Genomic DNA, 11,607 nt, shown 5'->3' with positions numbered 1-11,607 from the left:
TATTGACAGTTATTACATTATGGACTAGTCATAAATTGGCCTAACATTGTCCACTCCTGGTTAGAGCTGGGAATTGTCAGGGACTTCACAATACAATATTATCATGATAGTTAGGTGCCGATACAATATGTATTGCGATTCTCGCAATTCTGTATGTATTGCGATTCGATACTGTGATTTTATTGCAATTCGATGTGCCAAACATATTGCTCAGCATATGGAAAAACACTGGAGTTTTGGTGCAGATACAGCTAATTAGCACAAAAATAATATTGCGATATTGTCAAAATAATACGATACGATATGTATCAAAAATAATATTGCGATACATAACTGTATCGATTTTTTCCCCCCTCATCACAACTCCTAATTTAAGTATGTCCAGTCTTCAGTCTTTTACGTCTTGCTTAACTGGAATTATTCTTTTTTCACGTTCCTCTCTCTCCACCCCCTTTCTCGACGATATCTTCGACTCAGATGCGGTAGTCCTCCACTCTCAGATGAGAGATGTATAAATCGTTGTGTGTGTCCCTGTGGTGTTTTTTTTAGCTAAAGACACACACCATCTTCCACATATTATTGTGCCTCCCCAACGGAGCCTGGCCCTCGTGTCTCTCACCCTCCCTCAGGATTACTGGAGACACAGTCTTGGATAAAAACATCCGTGAGTCTGTCAGCGCCAAGAACAATAACTTTGCCAAGAACAAATGGAGGGTGCGTTACTCTTACTGCACTCTCCTACTATCAACTATTATAACTTCATGTAACATTTTGTGAGCTTTATGGTGCAAAATGGCATTTTACAATCAGGCTCCCTTTACAAGTGGTTTATAATTAGTTTATGAATGGTTAATGAATCATTTATAAATGCATAAGTCACTGATGGGAATGTGTTTGGTCCTGCAGCAAGCGTTTAATGTCACAGAGGTGGTCCGTCACAAAGCGTCTGTAGCTGGGGACCAGTTAGGAGGGTCCCAACCAGACCACCCTGTCCCTGTAGAAGACACCTGCTGCTGGCTGAGGAGGAACACACAGGTCAGGAGGATCCCAACCAGACCACCCTGTCCCTGTAGAAGACACCTGCTGCTGGCTGAGGAGGAACACACAGGTCAGGAGGATCCCAACCAGACCACCCTGTTCCTGTAGAAGACACCTGCTGCTGGCTGAGGAGGAACACACAGGTCAGGAGGATCCCAACCAGACCACCCTGTCCCTGTAGAAGACACCTGCTGCTGGCTGAGGAGGAACACACAGGTCAGGAGGATCCCAACCAGACCACCCTGTTCCTGTAGAAGACACCTGCTGCTGGCTGAGGAGGAACATACAGGTCAGGAGGGTCCCTGCCAGACCACCCTGCCCCTGTAGAAGACATCTGCTGCTGCCTGAGGAACACACAGGTCATGAGGGTCCTTGCCAGACCCCCCTGCCCCTGTAGAAGACACCTGCTGCTGCCTGAGGAACACACAGGTCAGGAGGGTCCCTGCCAGACCACCCTGCCCCTGTAGAAGACATCTGCTGCTGGCTGGGGAGGAACACACAGGTCAGGAGGATCCCAGCCAGACCACCCTGCCCCTGTAGAAGACACCTGCTGCTGGCTGAGGAGGAACACACAGGTCAGGAAGGTCCCTGCCAGACCACCCTGCCCCTGTAGAAGACACCTGCTGCTGGCTGAGGAACACACAGGTCAGGAGGGTCCCAGCCAGACCACCCTGCCCCTGTAGAAGACATCTGCTGCTGCCTGAGGAGGAACACACAGGTCAGTGGCTCACAGCATGACCCATTAGAATGGGAGAGTGGAGGATGAGAGTGGAGGATGAGCTGAAAGAAGAGTGGAAAGAAAGAGAGGAGAGCTGAATGAGCGGTGTTTGTACTTACTCAGTGTATTACTGGGTGATATTATTTTGAGAGTGGGACAGAGCTTGGTCAGTGTTTTTACTCGTGCTTTTTAAAAATGTAGTTTTTTTCATCTCAGTATTTCTGTACATGTTGTTTTTTAATCGTCAGTATCCTTCCCCCTTGACACCATATAGAGAATTGATCCACTGATGTTACCTGCATGATCAGAGGACAGGCAGACTAGATTAGATTAGACAGGTCCTTATGTATGTTGACTGGCAACAGGTGTTTTTAGTCTACTGCAGAACTATGTGTATGTAGTACCACCCATTGTGGAATAGTTTCTGTACAGCAGATATTGTAGCTAATAACTCACGAGAGATGGACTTAAATGCAGAGCCGTTCCTCCAAAAATCAAAGAGTTGGTCTCAGTTAACCCACAGTTTTACTCCTTGGTGTTTAATAAACCACATTCTACCCTCAAAGGGCAATATGACCCTGTTGATAAAGACACTTTTGGGGGAGAGTTTCAGCCTGCCTTTGAACTGGTCAAAACTTAATCCATTTAAGTTATTAAGAACATGGAAGATGTAATGAGCTCAGCCCTCTTGCTTAAGGGCAGGGAATAGATGTGTGTGAATACAAAGCCAAATGTGGATATGTTTTTCACCGTTTAGATGCAAACAACTAACTTTCCTGTTTGGATCACCCTTCCACGGATCTTTTCTTCATTCCCATTGGGGTTGTTTTTGTGTGTACAGAGAGGTGTGTACAAAACAGAACTTGAATTAAAGAATGTGAATAATAATCCAATCATCGTCTGACCGTCGCTCTCACCATAAGGTCACTTAAATTATTCCAAATTGTCATAAACTATTGCATATACAAAAGTGGGATTTTTATGTTATTCACTCGACAATAAAAAAATAAATAATAATAATTCTCCATTACTCTGGTTAAATGTCCATCACTTATATGTATATATGAGAAACAGCTTGACCTGGCAACCTTTGGGGTCTAATATGTTGAGACAAGTGGTATTGAAAAATCTGACGTGGAATATCTACCCAAACTTGTGATCTGTGTAAGAGGCAATATAGTGAGAAATGTTCATTTGTAACCCATTCGGCTTAGTCTTTCAGCCCTCTATAAATATTACAAGTCATATGAGCTTAAAAAATTGTTCATTAACAACATTTGGTGTCTAAGATGTTGAGAAAAGTGACACTGAAGAGTCTGCCTAACCCAAACCTGTGAAAAATGTATGTACTACCACACTATCCTAACTTAACCCCAATTCAGTAGTGGTCTACAGCTGCACGTTTCGGTTCTCCGTGACTGGGAAAGGCATAGAATATCCTACATCCATCTCATTAGATCAGAACAGTATGGATGCAATAATTAATAAGAAATAACTTACCTATAAATATACACACACACACTAATCTTGAGGAGAGCTGGATGTAGGGTATCTTCAACCTGAAAAACAAACACATACACACTTAGGTTATACAACACATTTAACACAAGTTGTTTGGCACAAAATATTTACAAAACCGTTGTCTCAAATCTTTGTATATCAGTGGTACAACCTGAGTGAGCACGGGGGCCATTAAGGGAAAAAAAAGACACTGAGTATTCAAGCTGTAATTTCAGTAAGCTTGAGATTTGTAAAGTCATATATAGGCTGGTGGTGACATTTAACTTGCTTTCCTTTTTAACTCCTAGCGGAGCATATGGCCTGGGAAATACTGAGGGTTCGGCCAACAGGGTCATGGAGACACGTGACGCATGCTGCCCCACCTCGACAGCATACAGCCAGGTCCAAAATAATTGACACCCTTGATCAAGATGTTCTCAATGGCATCATGAACTTTACCCAGTACCAAGACATTTTAGCCAAAAACCTGGATGACACTTTTCCGCAAGAAAATATCCCCAAGCGCACATCAAAATCCACAAAGAAATTGTTAATTGACCACAAAAAAAATGTACATTTTGCAATGGCCACCTCAGTCTCCAGACTTGAACCCCACTTTAAACCTGTGGTTTGAAGTGAAGAGGGCAGTCCATAAACGCAGACGAAGAATATCTGTCACGCTCGCTATCTTCCAACTCCCTGTCGTAAATCAACCAAGGCGCAACGTGCCTGTAATTCCACATCCTTTATTGAGGTGAAACCGAACAAAACAATAAACAGGAAAACAGAAAAGAACGTGACGCAACTGAGGCGCACACAAAACACACACAGAAATAATATTTACCCACAAACACAGGTGGGGAAAAGGCTGCCTAAGTATGATTACCAATCAGAGACAACGATAGACAGCTGCCTCTGATTAGGAACCATACTCGGGTAAAACAAAGAAATACACAACATAGAATGCCCACCCCACATCACAATGCCCACCCCACATAACCAAAATAGAGGAAATAAAACATCTCTCTAAGGTCAGGGCGTGACAGTACCCCCACCCCGAAGGTGCGGACTCCCGGCCGCAAACCTGAACCTATAGGGGAGGGTCCGGGTGGGCATCTATCCTTGGTGGCGGCTCTGGTGCGTAGCCCCCGCTCCGCCCGCTGATCCCTCCGCTTTTGTGTAATCGGACCATGGATCGTCGCCAGAGGAAGCGGACCGTGAATCATTGCCGGAGGCTCTGAACTGGGAAACCCCGCTGGAGGTTCCAGACTGCAGACCGCCGCTGGAGACTCCAGACTGCAGACCACCGCTGGAGACTCCGGACTGCAGACCGTCGCTGGAGGCTCCGGACTGGGGGACGTCGCTGGAGGCTCCGGACTGGGGGACGTCGCTGGAGGCTCCGGACTGGGGACCGTCGCTGCAGACTCCGTGCCATGGATCATCACTACAGGTTCTGCGCCATGGATAATCCCTGGAGGCTTCTTGCCATGGATCATCACTGGAGGCTCCGGGCCATGGATCATCACTGGAGGCTTCTTGCCATGGATCATCACTGGAGGCTCCGGGCCATGGATCATCACTAGAGGCTTCGTGCCATGGATTATCACTGGAGGCTCCGGGCCTCGGATCATCACTGGAGATACATCGCGCATCACCGCATAACACGGTGCCTGACCAGTCACACGCTCCCCACGGTAAGCATGGGGAGTTGGCTCAGGTCTCAACCCTGATTCAGCCAATCTCCCCATGTGCCCCCCCACATTTTTTGGGGGGGGCTGCCTCTCGGGCTTCCGTCGTTGCCGTGACTCCCGATCTCGTCGCTGTTCCTCCCTCGCTGCTTCCACCTGTTCCCATGGGAGGCGATCCCTTCCGGCCTGGATCTCCTCCCACGTCCAGGATCCTTTGCCGTCCAGGATGTCCTCCCATGTCCACCTCATCTTCCCCATAGGCGCACGCTGCTTGGTCTTTTTGTGGTGGGTAATTCTGTCACGTTCGCTATCTTCAAACTCCCTGTCGTAAATCAACCAAGGCGCAACGTGCCTGTAATTCCACATCCTTTATTGAGGTGAAACCGAACAAAACAATAAACAGGAAAACGGAAAAGAACGTGATGCAACTGAGGCGCACACAAAACACACAAAGAAATAATATTTACCCACAAACACAGGTGGGGAAAAGGCTGCCTAAGTATGATTACCAATCAGAGACAACGATAGACAGCTGCCTCTGATTAGGAACCATACTCGGGCAAAACAAAGAAATACACAACATAGAATGCCACATCACACCCTGACCTAACCAAAATAGAGGAAATAAAACATCTCTCTAAGGTCAGGGCGTGACAATATCAAAGGTCTGGAAAGATACAGTATGGAGGAATGGTCTAAGATCCCTCCCAATGTGTTCTCCAATCTCATAAAACATTTTAGGAAAAGGCTCAGTGCAGTCATCCTCGCAAGGTGAGATATTGAAAGGTATTGAAACAAAATCTTTTTCTCTAAGCCAATATATTAATATAAAAATAATATAATTTTCCCATATATTTTTAGCATTCAATATAGCTCAGTATTTGTATTATTTCTTTCATAGTCTTATTTGCTCATTTTTCATCAAGGGTGCCAATAATTTTGGACCTGACTCCAGTAAGGTTAAAACATTTTTGTGCCCGGTATGTTGATAAACCTTATAGAGATTGTTGAGCTTGGATGAGGCAATCATAGCAGATAAGCACAGTCTTTTCTGGTTGCGGATCCGAAACCCCATTATCAGGTCACTCTGCCTCTTGCAAGTCCAGAAAGATTGCAGGCATTATGCACCTGGAGGGATGGTTTCGGGTAAAAAGCTAAATCATAACATTTTGCAGAAGAGGTTGGGGAAGGAGAACAACTCAACAAGCCCAGGGACTAGAAAGAGAGGTAGCTGAAATGAAGACTAAATGTAATGCAAATGTAGTATATTCTCCATTGTAAACTTGGTGGTTCGAGCCCTGAATGTTGATTGTCTGACAGCTGTGGTATATCAGACCGTATACCACGATTATGACAAAACACTTATTTGTATTGCTCTAATTCCGTTGGTAAACAGTTTATAATAGCAATAAGGCACCTCGGGGGATTATGATATATGGCCAATATACCACGGCTAAGGCCTGTGTCCAGGCACTCCGCGTTGTGTTGTACATAAGAACAACACCTAAGCCGTGGAATATTGGCCATATAACACGCCCCCTCGGGCCTTATTGCTTAATTATTACACACTAAACCCTTACCCCAACAATGATCATGGCTTATTTTGGAGAATTTGGAGAAATTTGTGAATGCTATTCCGTTCTACATTACCCAAAAGGGTTACACACTGTAGACTTCACAGACCCTGTTTACCACAAGATATCCTTTTATCGATGTGATCTAAATACACTTATAAACTCACAAATATAGGCAATGTTCTATTTGAACATATTCTTAGTTCGATAAGGTCAAATTATCTGTCATTTATTATTTTTCTTTACAGACTTATATTGTTGCTATATCTGTCAAATAACAAGATGATATTGTACTTGACAGGCTACTGTGGAATTGAAACGGTCTTAATGACGTTTACCCTTCCCCCCATCATTTTGCCCATTTCCTCCAATCAGAAAACAGGAGCTTCCTACAACCCATCATCCCAACCATTTAACAGACAATATTTGCTTATTTTAAATGATTTTATAGTATATAGAATTGAACAAAGCTGAATAAAATAGAAAGGATATTCTCAAAACGATTTGAGGGAGTGCGCACATGTGGCTATTCTGTGTTGAGCGGTTAACAAAGAAACAGGTAACATACTTAATATGCTCCATTTAGCGTTATTAATGTTGTGCTACAAACGTTGGGCAATATGATTAGATTTTTTTATACATTGTAAGGCTGCAAGATGCGACTCTAATGATGATTTGAAAAAATTTGACAAGCACTTGATAATGCCTCAAATTTCACGGTGGCATCCCCTTTGTGTGCACCCTACAAAAATCCATGCCTTTTGCGGAGTGCTGCGTTGTGCCCTTCTAAACGCGAATGTTCCATTAGCGGAAAACACCATTATCAAAAGTGACCGCAGATGGATTATTGTATGTAATGCTTTTATTATAAAGGTGCATTTTTATGGTGAAAATGAACTTCCCCAAACTTGAAACTCACATGCTGCTTATGTATGCCTTGTAAAGCGCATCAATGTGCTTATTTTTAAGATGTTATTTGGCCACTTTAGTTGACCACTTATCAAAACATATAGGCCTATGGGCTAGGATACATGAGGTGTGCGATTATGATTCGAAAAAGTCACACAAAAAAGGCATTGCTTCTTGCCTTATGCTGGGCATCATTCACGACTGATAATCTATAATTCACAAGTGATATTGTCACCCTTCAGACTATTCTTGATTTATTAATCTTGTCTTTACATATACCTAAAAAATATATGAGTGAAATTTGTTTTGATTTAGAATGGACCATTGTCATGCACCTGTCTTGAAACAAGGCCAGCAGGAAGAAAATACATGTCATCTGTGCACTTAAATAGCGAATGGAGGGCCCTCCCGAGTGGAGCAACGGTCTAAGGCACTGCAGTGCTTGAGGCATCACTACAGATCCGGGTTTGAACCCTTGCGGTGTCGCTGCAGGCCTAAACCAGGAGACCCATGAGGCAACTCACAATTGGCCCAGTGTCTTTCGGATTAGGGGAGGGTTTGGCCGGCCGGGATGTCCTTGTCCCATCACTCTCTAGCGACTCCTGTGGTGGGCCGAGCGCATACACGCTGACACGGTCGCCAGTTGTACGGTGTTTTCTCTGACCCATTGGGTGCGGCTGGCTTCCGGGTTAAGCGAGCAGTGTGTCAAGAAGCAGTGCGGCTTGGCGGGGTCGTGTTTCGGAGGATGCATGGCTCTCCCGAGTCCGTAAGGGAGTTGCCGTGATCGGACAAGACTGTAACTACCAATTGAGGAGAAAATGCGGTATTATAATAACAATTAGTGAAGGGAGAACGTTTTTCCATTTTCATGCCAGCCAGGTAGGCTATACTCCTGTTGTAAAGATAAGCAATGTGCTTAATATTAGGAAAGTTGAGAAATAAATATAGTAGGCCTAGCCTATAGAAAGCTGATGGGATCCTCCTCTTTTTAATAGAAGCCTATAGAAATGTCTCTCAACATGAGCTCATGGGCTCTCATGAAGTGTTTTATTAGATTTTTCGATTACATTTGTATTGATGTCAGAGTGACTAGAGGGACAATAGAGTGCTGAGTACCAGGCAGTTAGCAAGTTTGGTAGGCTAATAATGGCAATCAACAGCATCAGAGCTTGGAGAAGCCTAATTACCGTGACTAAATGGTCACGTGGAATTTGACTGCCTTCATGACTCGTGACTGCCAGTGTGGCGGTAATACGGTCACCGCAACAGCCTTAAGCACTAGTCATGACTAATTGATATGTCACTGTGTAATTTTAGCCATGAATTTGCCACAAGCCACAGCATCCCGATAGATTTTCTAGATTACGCTGTATGCGGCGGACAAGGCTCCCTTGCTAGCACAGTATTGCTGGGTCAACAACATTATTAGAATGGCCTTCATCGTCTCCCAATGTATTTACAGCTATCGTACACACAGAAGGAAGGAAGAGACTCAATTGTAAACAATCAGCTTGTGAAATTGCTCAGTGTGAAGGCTACTATCAGGACATGTTGTGCAGTGTGCTTTGAATTTGAAGTGGAGATCTCACTGCTTAGTGTGAGATGCTGCCACCATTTCATATTGGTGAAATTGCACTTAACATACATCTTTCTCTCCACGTCCCTCCTTTTTTTAGTTTAGTTTATTAATGCGACCATTTTAAAAAACGAGCACACATAAAACATGAAAAAGCCATACATGCACATGAATAAAATCATTGAGGATAACACACAATAAAGTCTGGGACTTATTTCCATTGTGGTCCTCTTTGAGACGAGATGGCTAGACAAGATCGAACACAGTATGGCAGAGAAATAATAAAACAAAAACAGAGAAGCAGAACATCTATCTCATCATTCCAGTTACATCATAGGGGTTATTCATATGGGCACAGAAGACATCAAACATATTTTTACTTTATTTTTAAAGCTGCCCAGAGAGGACGCTGTTTTTATAGGCAGAGGCAACTCATTCCATTCTGAGGCTACAGTATACACGAAAGTACCTTTCCCAGCATTACTCCTGAACCTGTATAAGCACACATCAGCAACACCTGATCTGGTGCTGTGATTGTGTGCATCCCTAACACGAGGAAAGTAATCACTTAAATATCTGGGTGCAGGACCATAAATACTCCTGTAAACCAAACCTAGTCTAATCTGGGACACCCTAGCCTCAACAGCTCCTGCCTATGTGAGTATGTGGACTCACCTTCAATACTACCCTGATCAACTTATTCTGGGCTATCTGGAGCTTCCCCTTCATAAGTTTAGATAAGCCCCAAAACCAGGAAGTACTAGAATAGTCAAAATGGCATTGAATGAGGGCAGTAGCTAGCACTTTCATGGAGTCCTTATCAAGCAGCTTGGACTTTCTAGCCAAAAACTTAGTCCTGGTATTAACCTTCTCTAGCACTTTATTGGCCATACTCACACCTCCCGTAGATACAGGATAGATACAGGCCTATAATTCCCAGGGTCAGACTTTATCCCCTTCTTATACAGAGGTATAACTTTAGCTTGTTTCATGTCCCTGGGAAAGGTACCTTGTTCAAGAGAGAGATTAACGATATACGTAATACAAGGGCCAATTTTCTCAGCAGAATCTATAAGAAACCTTGCGGGAATATTATCCAGGCCTGTGGTTTTGGAGCATTTAAGCTCTGCCAGCATACTGACTATTTTGGCTGGTGCTACCTTTGCAAAAGAAAAAGAGCTTGGCTGAACCCCTAACTCTCCATAATACTTCTTGACTTGATTGCTTCCATACAAACCAGAACTGGTGGGCAGCTTGCTAACCAGCTAACTGGCAACGGAAGTAAAAAAAGAGTAGAATTCATTGGCAACCTCTGCTTTTTCATATACCATCTCCCCCTTGATGTTCAGTCCAATACTGTTTAGTTTGTTTTTGGTAGTACTACTACAGCCTAGTTCCTTAAAATGATTTCAAAAGCTTTTTAGGGTCATTTTTGTTTTCAATACTTTTCTCAGCAAAGTAACCCCTCGTAGCTTCATCCATCCTGCTCGGTGCTTCATTTCTGTGATGTTTATATAGGACAAAAATCAGGCTGCTTTTTTCTAGGCCTTATTCTTTGCTTGGATAGATACTAGAATCTCATGATTAAACCAAGGGCTAGATCTCTGCTTTACCCTGACCCGTCTAATGTGAGCCATCACATTCACAACATCAAGGAATCTACATTTAAAGACTTCCCAGGCACTGTCTACCCATACACCATCTAGCACAGGTGACCAGCCAATTTGACCCACTTCCTCCCTAAACTTTTCAATACAGTATTTTTTTAGTTCTCTGATTCTAACGGTTTTGTGACACTTAAATATATCTTTAAAAATCCTCCTTGTTGATAAGGGAATTATATAAAAGGTAAATGAATAAAGAATCCATCCCTGAAACGTAACTGATTAGTAATTCATGTAGCATGTGTAATGAATAATTAAAGTAGTGAACGTAAGTCCCATAAGGTCTAGTAGAAGACCCGGGAGAAAGGGAAATGTGTGTGTGTGTTAGTTAGACTAAGGGAACTGTTGACATGTGTGTGACCCGACCTGGAGAGACTTAGGAGAAAACAGGGAGTAACCTTCAAGGTCCCCCTAATCTCGGGGGAAAGGAACAGGCAGCGCTGGATAGTGATTAACAGTGGTGAGAAGTCTGGGGAGGGATACAATTCACCTACTGTTCGTGTGTATGTATGTGCGTAGGATATCTATTGTTTGTGTGTAGGTATGTGCGTAAGCGGGGAGTGAGCATAAAATGAACATCTTTGTTTAATGGACCTCAGAACGTTCTCTGAATAAACTGTACAGACCTTTTGCAGAAAGCTGAGTCCTTGTCTAATTATTCTTAACCCAATGTCTTACAAACCTTGGGGATTAGTCAAGGCTTATTGATTGCTAATTATTATCATTGGGATTCGAAAATTCCCGTGACACTTGAACAAAATGTAATAAAATTATCACTGATTCCATATACTATTACTCCACTCTGCGATATTTTAGATTTACAAGACACCAATATTAAGTCAATTGTACTTTGCACTGTTTCACATATCCTGGTGGAATCTTTTATCAGTTGGATCAAAGCAAGTGATCTACAAAAGTGCATAAATACATTGTGGGTTGG

General features: G+C 43.3%; 1 long non-coding RNA gene across 1 annotated transcript; it reads right to left on the bottom strand.

The window, feature by feature from the left end:
* Positions 1-824: 824 nt before the first annotated feature.
* On the bottom strand, positions 825-4,127 carry LOC123726747 (uncharacterized). Its single transcript, XR_006758872.1, has 2 exons — positions 3,832-4,127; positions 825-3,315 (listed from the first exon to the last, which is right to left on the bottom strand). It is a non-coding gene; the product is annotated as an uncharacterized lncRNA (long non-coding RNA).
* Positions 4,128-11,607: the final 7,480 nt, after the last annotated feature.

Source organism: Salmo salar, chromosome ssa14 (genome assembly GCF_905237065.1).
Source record: "Salmo salar chromosome ssa14, Ssal_v3.1, whole genome shotgun sequence".
NCBI lineage: Eukaryota > Metazoa > Chordata > Actinopteri > Salmoniformes > Salmonidae > Salmo > Salmo salar.
Note: the sequence above shows the minus strand (reverse complement) of the source record. Positions and strands in the feature narration are given on the sequence as shown.